The sequence below is a fragment of the Balaenoptera ricei genome, chromosome 7 (assembly GCF_028023285.1).
Source record: "Balaenoptera ricei isolate mBalRic1 chromosome 7, mBalRic1.hap2, whole genome shotgun sequence".
NCBI classification, from domain to species: Eukaryota; Metazoa; Chordata; class Mammalia; order Artiodactyla; family Balaenopteridae; genus Balaenoptera; species Balaenoptera ricei.
The window spans coordinates 70,328,542-70,342,658 of record NC_082645.1 but is presented as its reverse complement, the minus strand read 5'-3'; positions in this window follow the sequence as shown (position 1 = coordinate 70,342,658).

Genomic DNA, 14,117 nt, shown 5'->3' with positions numbered 1-14,117 from the left:
TATACCTCTCCAACTGGCCAAAATTCAAAAGAAGGAAAACACCACTTTCTGCCCAGGAAGAGAGAGTATTTTCAGATGTTACTAACAAAAATGTAAATTATTGCATCTTTGTTGGAAAGTAATGTGGTAATGTCTATTTAAAGAAATAAATGCATAGTTGACTTTGATCTAGCAGTCCCTTTCTTAGGAATTTAGCCAGTAGAAATAATAGCACCCATGAAAATTGTATACAGACTATTGGTTGTAACATTATTCATAGTGGCAAAGAATTAGAAACAAAGTGAATGCTCATCATAGTACATTTATACCATGGACTATTTTGTAGTCATTAAAAAGACTGTATTAGAACCATACTAGGAAACTTGGAAGGATTTCCATGAGGTATTGTTGAGTGAGAAAAGCAGGATGCTGACAATATTGCATAATATCCAAATTTTGAAATATAAGTAAGATCCCCCCACTATAAATATATATGCATTTTGTAAATACTTATAATTTTATAATCTAAGAAATTTTGTCACCTGGGTTACCTAGGATGTGATGGTGCTGGTGATGATGTGGGTAAAAGGGGAAGAGAAAGGAGAAAGGTAACGTATTAGTTTTTTGTTGTTATGTAACAAATCAGCACAAATTTAGAAGCTTAAACATCATACAGCTATTTTCCCACAGTTTTTATGTGTCAGCAGTCACATTTGCTAAGCTGAATCCTCTGCTCAGTGTCTTATAAAGCTGCAATCAAAGTGTTGGCAGGACTGAATTCTTTTCTGGAGCTCATGATGCTTTTTCAAGCTCACATGATTGTTCGTGGAATTCATTTCCTTGCGACTGCATGACTGCAGGCCTTGGCTTCTCCCTGGCTGTCGTCTACAGGCCACCCTAATGTCCTAGAGGCCACCTGCAATTCCTCATCACGTGTTCTTTTCCATAGGCAGCTCAAAACACAGCTGTTTGATTCTTCAAGGCCAGCAGAAGAGTCTCCTGTTGCTAAATCAGTTAAGATGTCTTATAAAATGGAATGTAATCATGAGAGACAACCCACCCAATCACTTTTGCCATATTCTACTGGTTAGAAGAAAGTCATAGGTCCTGCTAACACCCAAGGGCAGGGGATTTTTACAAGGTCATGGATCATAGGTGGGGAGGTCAAGATTAGAGTGTGTTTTGTCATAGAAAGCTAAGCAAATAATGAAAAGAAACAATATTTCAAAAAGACCAAAAAACTAATTGAATACAGAAACTATTAATATGATCATACCTATATGTAGTAAATAATTTTTAAAAGTAAAGACTTTTTAAAAAGGAAAATGATTGCCATGTGTCAGATCATTAGTATTGTGCATTTTCTTGTGTTCTACACAGACCATTAATAACAATACACGGTGCCATGTGCTTCTCTGGTTTCTTCATGAAGAATGTGCTCTATTGTTTTCCTTCATATTTCATCCATTCTAACATGGTCTCAATTGTCAGAGGCCCATTATTTTATGTATCACAATGAAAGAAAAAAAGAATGCTAGTTAAACTGGGCTTTTCTAGCACCATCAATTATGAGACATATGCCAATCTCAAAGACTTGAAAATGTGAAAATATATTCATCTTAGATTTGATGAAAATTACTTGGGGACATTTTCTTCTTGGGAAAGCTCTCTTTAGCTTCCTGCTGGAGGCCCTTAGGGTCCAATGGGTTACCTCCTTCCTCTCAGACATTGCCTGCTGAAAGCCATTGCTTGCCTCACATCCTTCTATTTCCTTAAAATGTAAATCAGGAATAACAATAATCAGATTTAGGCCAAGCAAAGATAAGTAAGACACTTTCTAAGAGCAAATTCCTCTGAAGTCATTCAGTGGTTCTGTGGTGCTAGGTTTCCACTTTCAGGTTAACTAACGCAAACTCTCTAAACATATATTTTACTTACTATTATTATTATTTTTTGTAGAAAGAAGCAACGTTAAGGTGAAAATAGTGTAACAAAATTTTTGAATTAATTTTTATTTGTCAGCTGCAAAGGTCTGGAAAATTTTTTTAGCTAAGCACAGAAAATAGATGTGATTATAATATTGTGTGTGAACAATGTTTTCCCTTAGATAAAATGAATGCTCATCAAACTTGTCAAGCAATTTAAATGAACTATCTCTTATGGCAATTTCAAATGCACTGAAAGTGACTCAGTAATTTCTTGAAAGAGACTGTATTTTTAAAATGAAGGTAATTTGCTCTTTTCTTTGGCTAGTTCTTTGCTCAAAGTCTTCTGTATATTAGGAAACATTTTTCTTATGGGGTCTACAGGTCGTTGCTAAATTTTTATGTGATATCATTATCACTCTCCAGAATAAAGTCTGTTACCATGTTTTTTCATAAAAAATCCTTTACCAGTAAAATGATTAATATAACAAGCTCTAAAATTAGTTTAATATATTCAATAGGTGTTTGAAATAATTAGAATTTTCAAAAGGAACAGCCTAAACTGCTACCCTTAAAAAATTATAAATAGCATTATATTTATAACCTTAGTCTTTAAAAAAAATTTAGGTGTCTTTTGCTTCCATTACTGTTTTGTAGATCTTAAAGTTTTTCTCTAACCTTCCTCTGAAATTGAATTTCACGGGTGCTATTCTAGTTTTCATCAGTAAAAAGCTTTAATTAGAACTCTAAGGATTTATTTACATTTCCTGTTTCAAAGTGACCTGAAGCTATCTGGTGAAGTTTTCTTTTTTCTCCAGAAATCAGTGACAGCATGTCAGATATAGTTTCAAGCTGGAGTCTAATTTTCAGTCACCTTCGTACCTCCCATACGCGGGGGTGCCCTACAGATTTCAAGTGCAGCGGTCAGAAGCCGATGAGCAGGATCAGCTACCCATCTGTGCTTTGTCAGTGTTGGCATTTACCATCCTAAGAGTACCTTTTCTTTCTCTCTGCCTTTGTCTCTGATCTTAAGAACTGCTAGAATTTTACCCTTGTAAGTCTTCCTAATTCCCTGTTTCCCCTTTTGATTTTCTCACACACAGGCAATAATAGATGTCAGTGCTATGGTACACATTGCTGTACCTGAGGAAGGGTTTTTTTATTAGCAAACATAAATGCTTGGGTTTCTTTTCTTCTGAGTTAGAAGGGTATGATGGCTTGAGCCCCTCAAAAATACATCTTGGCTTTATGATATTGTATGATATTGACAAGTTGAAAGCAACATAAACTGATCTTACATTTTCATGTTTTTCTGTTACTAAGTCTATTCTCACATGAAAGCTGAAAGATTTAGCCTCTCCTAGAACTGGTGGGACGGCCCTGTACCCAGCCAGTCAACCAAGGGTTGTTTCCCCGACCTAATGTACATTGGGGTCACCTGTATCTTGCTCCCTAAAACAGAGAGATCTCTTTTCATGGAGTGCTCTTGCACTTAGGCAGGTGCCCCAAACTCAATCTCACCTGTCAAAAGTCCAGAGGAGGCAACAGATATTTGGAAGAAACAGTCAAAGATAGGCAAGGCAGCTACCTAACTCTCCAATCACTATACCTGTATCAAGTCAGAGCACCAGAACACCTTGTACTCCAGGACTACCTCACCTAGCCTTTTTTCTATGTTTTATAGGATTTTGCTTTAATCAGCTCCAGTTGTTTTAATAAAATACCTTAGACGGGGTGGCTAAAACTACAGAAGTTTATTTCTCATAGTTCTGGAAGCTGGATGTCTGAGGCCAGGGTGTCAGTATGATTGGGTTCTGGTGAAGACTCTCTTCCTTGTTTGCAGATGGCCACCTTCTTGCTCTATTCTCACATGGTAAAGAGAGGAAGCTCTTGTCTCTTCCTCTTCTCAAAAGGGCACTAATCCCATCATGGAGGATCCACCCTTATGACCTCACTTAAAACTAATTACCTTCTAAAGGTCCCCTCTCCTAATGCCATTACATTGAAGGTTAGTGCTTCAGCATATGAATTTGGAGGGGACACAAATATTCAGTCTATAACAGATTTGAAGTGTTTTTTTTTTGTATGAAAGAACACAACACAATGACACTGGGATAGACGAGATAGATGAAAGGTACAGCTTTTAGTTACTTACAGCTCCAAATGAGAGAAGGCTATCACTCAGGCCATGCAGAGGGTTGCACCCAGGTAAGGGTAACAGCAAGCTGGTGCTGTAGCAGGCAATTTATGTATGGCAAGAAGGGTGAGTTTCGCTAAGTTGTGTGGTCCTCCTGTGGATTGGCTAGTTTGAATAATTTTGCAGGCTCTGGGGCATAGAGGCTGTCCTTAGGTGTTTGGTACCTGGCCCTGGGGCAAATAGGTCAGATGCATAGTGATCCAGAGTCTGAGAGAGTCCGATAAGGAAAGTGATTGGGGTGTGGACTCAGCTGCTGAAGAAGGGAAACTGACCAGCCTCTAGGCAGGGCCTTAAAACTGGGTCAAGAGAGCATAAAAAATTTATATTACACATGGTTGCCAGGAACATGATTTCCTATCATTCTCAGTTTTCATTAGGGGTTAGTATGAGGACTGGCAATAAGAGAAAGGTTTCTGTCTTTTAAAAAGTATTATTGAAAATAGTGCTCATTGGTATCCATGATGCCAACATGAAGACTCATTTTATAAATTCTTCTTAGGATTTTGTGTTATTGACAATTGTTTCCCAATGCATTGGTATGGGAGCATCTAATTACTGGGTAACAAATGCTGTGGCTTCTGTAATTTCTTTTGAGTACAGACCTTTTCAATAAACAGCTGCAGTCATGAGTAGAGTCCCCCACCTGTACCTTAAGCACGTAGCAAGCTAATTATTATTATTATTATTTTAAATCAGGAAACATAAAGTTAATTTCATGATGGGTGATATTGAGTAGGTTTTTATCTTTTTTGGACTTCACTGTAAAATGGCAATAAAACCTGTACTATCATCTACATGGTTTGTATGAGATTCAAGTGGGATGATTTTATAAAAAGCATATAAAAGTGTTTTTCTAAATAATAATGGAATTCAAATAACTCAGGCTATAGCCTGTGGACATAAAGTTATTGGTATTAACATCCAAATAAAGAGGGTTTTTTAAGCTACAGCCTGTTCATGCAAGACTCACTCTTAATCCCTAAGGCTCTCCATGTATATATTTACCTATATTCTGAACATGTCTCATAGGTGTTCATGGGGCCTCTGTGGCCCCTCGCTTATATCTCTTCTGTGCATTAGAGTCAAGTTGCTGGTGACAACCCTGAGCCCTAGGGCTTAACTCTAGTCAGTGGAAGACCAGGTAAGATGTTACCTGCTTTAATTTGGGGTTGTTTTCTCTCTCTTAGGCCTGAAATGAGATTCCTTGAGACTTCCTGTGCCTGGAATGCCACTTAGGCTTTCCTAGAGAAGTATACTAAGTCTGTCTGCTCCCAAATTTCTCTTTCCATACAGTATCTACACCAGTCCATTGGACTGGGCATGTTGGGTGGTCACTGTGCTGTCACCTCCATCCCCATTTCCACTTCTCACTAGATTCCCAGATCCGTACATACATATGCCTATATGTTTATGTCTTTTCTTCCTTCTTCTTCTCAGACCCCAAAGCTTTCATGGATGTCAATTCATGCACCCAGATAATGCCAGATTTGCCGTCCAATTTCTGAAAACAGTAGTTCAGTGTGGATTTAAGTATAACATCTCATTTTGTTGAGAACTATTTATTGTAAATTAAGTCACATCAATTTTTGATTGTTGTTCTAACTGTGCTCCACAGCCACAGAGTCTCTGCTATTACTGAAATGCTTCCTTCCACTGAGTATTGCTGTTTGAAACTCCATCTTGAATAATGTCCTTCAATTTGTCTGTTTCTTGTTGTTGACTCTTTGTTTCTGGTCCCAGTTTTCTTCTCATTTTGGACCTATTCTTATATCTTGCTTCACCAGACTCTCAGAGTCCCTAGTTTCTGGGCCACCCTTGTCTTCCATTAAATCTAGCTCAGCCTTCTAAGTCCCCCAAGCTCAGGTCAATGGCTTTGCTTCCTACTCAGCAGGGAGGGGAAATTGGTGGCTTGGATGTAGGATGGTATGAACTGATTCCTAAAAATAATACGCATTCATTCCTATCATTTCTGTATAGGCCCTGTAGAACATTTGTTCATTTTTAAATTGTAGAAGACTGCTTGTCTTGGTAAGAACTTACTTCAGGATAGTTTATCTTATTCATATGGGCAATTATCACTGTATAGTTTTCCTTCTTGTGTTTAGCTGCTCTCTGACCTAATTAGATACAGCAGTGATGCTCAACACTGGCTGAACATTTTAAATCATCTCAAGTGGTTTTGAAAAAATGCTTTATTCTGGATCAATTGAAGCAGAATTTCTACAGGTGGATTCAAGACATGGGTGTTTAAAAAAAATCTTTCTAGGTGTTTCTCGTATGCATCTAAGATTGAGAACCACCGGGAAGGTTTCAAAACAATCACTTGCTTTATAATTTTAGACAGCAGTTCTATCTCATACTTAATAGCCTCCTTTATTTTCAATCTATTCTCTTTAAATATAAAAGTATTTAAAACATATTGTGCTTAACCCTCAATTCTTGCCTAAGATAGGGCATTTGCATATCTGGAAATGGGCTAACCAGTCTATAATATTCAATAACTTATAAATGAAACCATAATTAGATTTTCAAATATCATTCTCCAAAGTCATGAAAATTCTCTCCTGAGGCTATTTCCATTATTAAGTAAATGCATTATAAATTAGGAAACCAAAGGAATATGCATGAACTATAATTCATATCCTGTAAATTTAGGACTAAATCAGAAATCTCATTTTTCTTCAGGATGTATTGCTGTATGCTTCTTGTCTACCTATCAAGAACTTAATTATGTAGAAATTAAATTCTTTGAAATCCTTAGGAATCTTATAAATGTTGAAAAAAACCAACAAACATCTTGCTGTATTCACACAAAAATTAGGCTTTTAAAATTCCTGTTGGAGATCAAAAAGTATCGCAACACATTCAAAGGGAGAGAGAAACAATGACTTGAGAGAAAAGTTTTTTTTTTTTAATGTGTGAAAAATACTCGATGGGCATAGAAGATGACCACAGATAATTTAAAAAAATTGATATTTCCTCCTGATATTTCTCCTTAGGAGAGTGTGATAGGTTGGAGAGTAAAAAAAAAAAAGACTTTAGTCTCTGGTTTTTGTTTTCAAAAAGCTCAGCCCCACTGAAGAAATTATATTAAGTGCTTTTTGAAGCAAAAACATTTCATAGAGAAAGTGGTTCTTCTACTCTTAAAGCAAGAATGGAGGATGGGGTTCAACTGGAGATAGCCAAATATTCTCCCGGGTTTTAAGAAGCTGGTGGATTTTGGACCCCAGAGGTAGGAATGTGTGGCCCTGCTTCTGAGACAGAATCCTGAAAAGGTAAAAAGGGAGAGGAGAGGTTTATAAAACCCAAGATAGGAAGGGATCTGCACCCAGTTTTCAGGCTTAGAGTCTTGGGACTTGGCAAAACTTCAGAGAGGGAATGACTGCTTGATGTATCTGGGCAGAAGGGGCACAGAGAGCCCTGTGGAGATGATTCTTGGGTCACTAAGTGCTATACACTGAATGTTTGTGTCTCCCCAAATTCATGTATCTGAAGCAATAAACAAAGATTGAATGACTATTGACAGATCATTAAAAATCAAATAATTAAAATTCAAATTAATATAGAAATGTGTTAATAATTACATTCTTAGAGATGCAAACAGACTCATTCAATTACTATTTATAGAATAAATAAATACAATAAAAACTTATCAACCTTTTATTTATTTTATGGGATCCTGCACTTGGCTTAATTCCCATTAAAAATCCCAGCAAACCTTCTTCTGTGAAAGCCCAGTGGTATGAAATTCTCCTGAACTTGTATGTATAATAACTGTAATGTATCAGAAGGAAAGTTTGATAAAACAAATAAAATATTTTTCATAACAGGTGGTTTACAGTAAGGTAAAATTTTAGATCTCAATGCTTCACAAAGAATATTTCCAGTGTCAAAAACTTCTTTGAAAATAATCTTTTTCATGCAGGTATCCATTCTGTGTGTAGCTCCGACAAAGTCTGCAGCATTTCCCTTTGTCACTGTGGTTTGATCATGTGACTCTGCTCTTCCAGTCACTGGGGGGTATGGGTCATTGTACATTCCTCTGCTTATGTGAGCCACACAGTGTATTCTCAGAACTTGCTCTTTCTTATTTTCTGAGGCATCTATAACACTTTCGGGACATGCTCAGACTTTTGAATTTCACACATCAGTAATATTTCCCCTCAATCTGGGGCAATTATCATAGTGTTGTGATTTTCTATTTGGCCAAGCAAGTATGTTAATAAAACAAATTGATTACCACCCATTCTTATCATATTGAATAAATGGATATTTCTGTGAGAGATAATAAATAAGGAAAACATAATTGCAGAAATTAAGAATGTGGAATTAATTTAGCTTTAGGATAGACTTGTTATAGTATATCTTTTTTTTTCTTTTTTTCTTAATTGCAGAGAAATCAATGACAACTTAAGTACTGAGTGGCACTGGACCAAAGCCTGGCATTTGGGAGTCACTGCCCTAGATAATGCCTTCTTGTTCTGGACAATTTCAATGGCACCCATAATTCTAAGATGGTGTCAGAAGAGGGATTGTCTTTCTCTAAGGTTTATCTTCTCTTCGTAGAGCATTCATTTATTTAACAAACACAATCCAGGCCTATGCTTTGTGCCAGGGACATAGAGATAAAAGTCCCTGCCTCCTGAAACTCACAATCTGTAAACAGATAATTTTTCAGTTGAATCCTACTGTTACTGACTCATGTTCCTGGAAATAACCATGTATATCAAAAATGTGAAAGAGAAATATAATGCATACCATCTTTTAAAGCAGTTAACCTATCGCCAACATGCAGAGAAAACTTTCAATTATTTCTATCTTTATTAAATTCTCATTTATATTTACTCATTTTTTACAAACAGAATCATAATTTTTATGACAATTCTTACTATAAAGTCTTTGACTCCATTTCTCTTTGACTATTATTGTATTGCTTGCCTTCCTCACCACTCTTTCACTGCTTCAACTTTCGCTTGGAATCAATTAGTTCTTTTGTAGTCTTTTCCCTCTTTTTTTCCCTATTCTTATTCCTTCTTTTGGTTGCACTTATTTTTGGTTTTCCAGTAATTTCTCACAAATTAAAAAAGTCAAACATAATAACACAATATCCATGACCTTAGAGAGGGAGCACAATAGAAATGAGAAAGCAAAGCAAGCAAGCTGAGTATGATATATTGAAGTTCCTCTGCTGCTAAAATTGGAGCCTGGTCAAAGTCTTACCAAGGACATTTGAGGTTGAAAGAAAATAAAAATAACAAGCTTCAGATGTTTATAATCTGGTAAATGTACGTTAGACATAAGTACAAAGTCCTATGAGAAGGGCACACATGTAATATAGATGGAGTGTGGAGGTTTCTGGAAGCAAATGACACCTGAAACAATTTATGACAAATGAGAAGGATTGAGTCATTGACGAATATGAGTAAAGACATTTCCAGAAAAGGAAAAGCTGATGTAAAGACATGGAGAAATGAGAAAGGATGCTGCTGCAACTCAAATGGAGAATTACTCAGGATGGTGACCATTAGGTTCTTCACAGAGGAGACAATCTGAGCTGGGTGAACTGAATAGGCCACATGAAAAGTACATGAAATTCCCAAGATCACCCTCATTTCTGATGTCAACTGGAAATTGGAGGGTCCCTAAGACCACTCTCAGGTTTAATAACTCACTAGAAGAACTCACAGAACTCAGCAAAGCCATTATACTCATGGTTACAGTTTATTACAGCAAAAGATAGATTTAAATGATATAAGGGAGGAAGTGCACAGGGAAGGGTCCATGAAGGTCCTAGGCATGAGCTCCCAGTTATCCTTTCCCAGAGGAATCTTGAGAACAGCACTAACTTTTCCCAGCAACAATGTGTGACAACATTCATGGAGTATTGCCAACCAGGGAAGCTTACTTGAGCCTTGGTGTCCAGAGTTTGTATTGGGGCTTGGTCATGTAGACATGTCTGACTACCCACATGGCTGACCTTAGTCTTCAACCCCTCCAGACGTCAATCTGACACCATGTGTCTCAAGGCTCCCCAACCATAAATTACATTATTAGCACAGACTATCTGACAAGGTCCAATGTTCTCAAATAAACATAAACACTCTTATCAGGCAGAACACTTCAAAGGCATAGAGGTTACCTCCCAGGATCTGAGGGCAAAGGCCAAACCTCTCTTTGGGCAAGGTTAATCCCTTATCGCACACCAGAAAACTCTGAAATTCCACCCATATTTCCTTCAGAGGAAGCCTGACATCAGGTATCTCTCATTGGACCAGGGGTCATATCCATTGAGACCTGGTGGATCTCAACACTGGCTACACATTGAGCTTACTTAGGAGCACTTAACATTGTTGATGTTTAAGTCTGTATCCCCTGATTAAGAGATTATGATTTAATTTGTCTGTGACAGGTCTAGGATTGGTATGTTTTTAATGTTCTCCAGGGGATTTCAATTTGTGGTCAAGATTGTGAACCACTCACTACATGAAGTAGCTGGGAGAATTCTGCCTGGTAAAGATACTCTCAGGAGCATGATGGCTCTCTGTTGAGGTATCAGAATAAAAGAAAAAGTTGCCTCTGGCAGTGGGTATAGATAAAGATGCAGCCTCAGGAGAAGAAGCATAAAGAGAGATGCTGAGTCACGAGAATGGTTTTCTACTGGAGTTGCTGAGATATCCAAAGAGACATGACAATTCTCATGAGACCCTACTCTACCACTGCTAATCTGGTTTTCTGTACGTTTTGTTATCCTTAGAGTGGTCATCTACCATCAGAGGTTATCTGTGCTTGTGCTGTGCAATTTGAATGAGTTTACCTAATACTCTGGCTGCTGCCTCTTACTTCCTGGGGCAGGTTAGGTAATCCTTAAAGCTCCAGCTATCTCATTGGTAAAATGTAGATAATAGTAGATACCTCATACAGTGTTCTAAGATTAAATCATCAAAACCTTATTCTACTGTGCCAAATTGTTTAGCTTAATACATAAATTAACTTATTTAATTTTTGTAACAGCTCTATGGAATAATGCCATTATAACTTTCATTTGATAGCTGAGAAACTAGGACTTATTAAAATTAAATAATTTGTTCAATATTGTTCATGGCTTATTTCATTAATAATGCTACTAATAAAACTAGTTTATTGGGATAAATATACTTAATTTACTAATAAAGAAGTTGTTTATCTAGCATCTGATGATATATGGTTTTCTACTGCTTTTGAATTTTTGCTTTTGAATTTTTCCAAGTGTTGTAGTTTTATCTTTCCAATGAGATTATAAGTTTTATATTCCCCATAAGATTATATCTTCCCAATAAGATATAATATACAAGTGACCAACTCTTATATTTTGTTTGCATCCCTTACTGCTCTTGGAGCAGGAGGAGAAGTGATCCTATCATGTTAAAGAGAACCAAATTGATACCTGGGGAGGTCAAATGATTTGAAGTTACTCATTGGAGTGGAAGTAGAACCGCAATCTACTGGCTTTTTTTCAGGAGGATTTCACTGAACCTTACGCCCATGGAAACAGAAGAGAAAGTTATGTAACAATTCCACACATTCTCAAATCATCTGCCATAACTACGTGGTTTTGGAGATAGTGAAAATGGCATGATTCTAAATTCAATTACAAATGAATTTTCAGGAAAATAGAGTATTCTAGTTAATCAAATATTCTGGTTAATGAAGACTTTCTATATATGTCACATATGAATTATCTATTTTAAAAATCCCGTTATGTTAAAACTATGAAGCACATATCATACTTTATGTTTGATGATTCATAAAAGTTTCTTGCTATGGTTTAGGACCACAGTAGCATCATTTCAGGTAAAACTGAATAGATAAACTAAATTATTTTAAATATTATGTAATAAAGTAACTTTATAAAAGTAGCAAAGAAAAAGTTTTCATATAATAATAAAGACCCCTACATACGAACGAGTTCAGTTCCAAGAGCTCATTCGTAAGTCCAATTTGTTCGTAAGTCCAACAAAGTTAGCCTAGGTACCCAACTAATACAATCGGCTACATACTACTGTACTGTAATAGGTTTATAATACTTTTCACACAAATAATACATAAAAAAACAAACACAAAAAATAGAGAAAACATTTTTAATCTTACAGTACAGTACCTTGAAAAGTACCGTAGTACAGTACAACAGCTGGCATACAGGGGCTGGCATCGAGTGAACAGGCAAGAAGAGTTACTGACTGGAGGAGGGAGAGGAGGTGGGAGATGGTAGAGCTGAAGGATCATCAGCAATAGGAGACGGAGGGCAAGCTGCAATTTCACTCACACCTGACGTTGATGGCACAGGTTCTGTTTCCTTGCTGGGTTCAATTACATCTACCCTCTTGAAAAAAATGATCCAGTGATGTGATGTCTGGGTAGTAGCTCTTTTTTTCTCTTCATAGATGACATGGTAGCACTGTTGCATTCTGAACAGCTGCTGCAACCTTCGGGGACAATTCTCTGGTACTAATAGTGCCTCCTCAAAAACTAACAGTGCCTCCTCAAATAAAGAAAATCCCCTTGTCATTTCCTGTGTCGTGAATCTCTTCAGTTCTTCAGTTACTTCTTCATCTTGTCTCTCTTCATCCTTTCTCTGGGCCTCCAATTCCATCAGGTCTTCATTAGTAAGCTCCTCTTATTGCACAGCAAGGAGTTCAATGAAGTCGTCCTCTTGCAGATCTAGCTCCAGCTTCTCCCTGAGAGTCACTAAGTTGCTGAAGACCTCTTTTGACTCCTCATCCACCTTCTCAAATCCACAAAAATTGTGAACAAACTGCAGGCAAAGGTTCTTCCAAACCCCATTCATGGTGACAGCTATAACCTCATGCCAAGCAAAGTCAATGTTTTTTATGGCCTTGTAGATGTTATAGATAGTCCTTCCAAAATTGTCACAAGGTTGTTCCTGACTCGTCATTCACCTTTACTGCCTGACAAAAAGTGTGACGTGAATAATATTTCTTGAAAGTCACTATAACTTCCCTGGTCCATAGGTTGAATGAGTGACATAGTATTTGGTGACAGATGCACTGCTTTGATGTTGGGATGAAATTCATCCATGAAAGGGAGGTGGCCCGGAGCATTATCAAGCAGCGAAAGAATGTTGAATGGGGCGTCCTTCTCCAAGCAATAGTTCTCTACCTCCAGGATAAAGTGGTGGAAAAACCAGTCCTGGAAAATGGCCTGTGTAAGCCAGGCTTTGGGGTTACTCTTCCACACAACAGGAAGAGAGCCCTTGGCTACGTTTTTAAGGGCTCTTGGGTTCTCTGAATGATAAACTAAGAGAGGCTTCAGCTTCATATTGTGCTGGAAGCATTGCCACCAAACAATACAGTTAGCCTATCCTTTGCTGCTTTATAGCTTGGCATCGACTTTTCCTCCTTACTGATGTAACTTCGTATGGCATCCTCTTCCAGTACAGTCCTGTCTCATCCATATTAAAAACCTGCTTGGGTAAATTTGCGCCTTCATCAATAATTTCTCAAAGCATTTCAGGAAATTCCTGGGCAGCTACCGTATCTGCACTCGCTGCCTCACCACTTACTTTTACATTGTGAAGGTTGGCTCTAGCCTTGAACCGATGAAACCAGCCGTGGCTGGCATTGAAAGATGCTCCCTCTGATTCTTCACTGTGTTTCTTCTTCAAGCCTTCATAAAGGCTTTTAGCTTTCTCTTGAATCAGCATTAAGCTGAGCGGGACTCGACACTGATGCTGATCCTGCATCCACACACTGATAAGTTTCTCCATCTCCTCCATCACTTTTCCACACTTCTTCGATATTATTGTCGACATCATTGGCACAGCAGACTTCACATGTTCCATGACCTTGTTTTTGTTCTTTAGAATCGTGTCAATGGTTGAACGATTCATGTTATAAGAATGAGCGACATCTACCATCTTTTCGCCTCACTCCACTCTCTCAATCATTTCCACTTTTGTTTCCATTGTTATCACTTGGCGCTTCTTAGCAGTACCAGCTACATCACCGCTGCTTTTATGC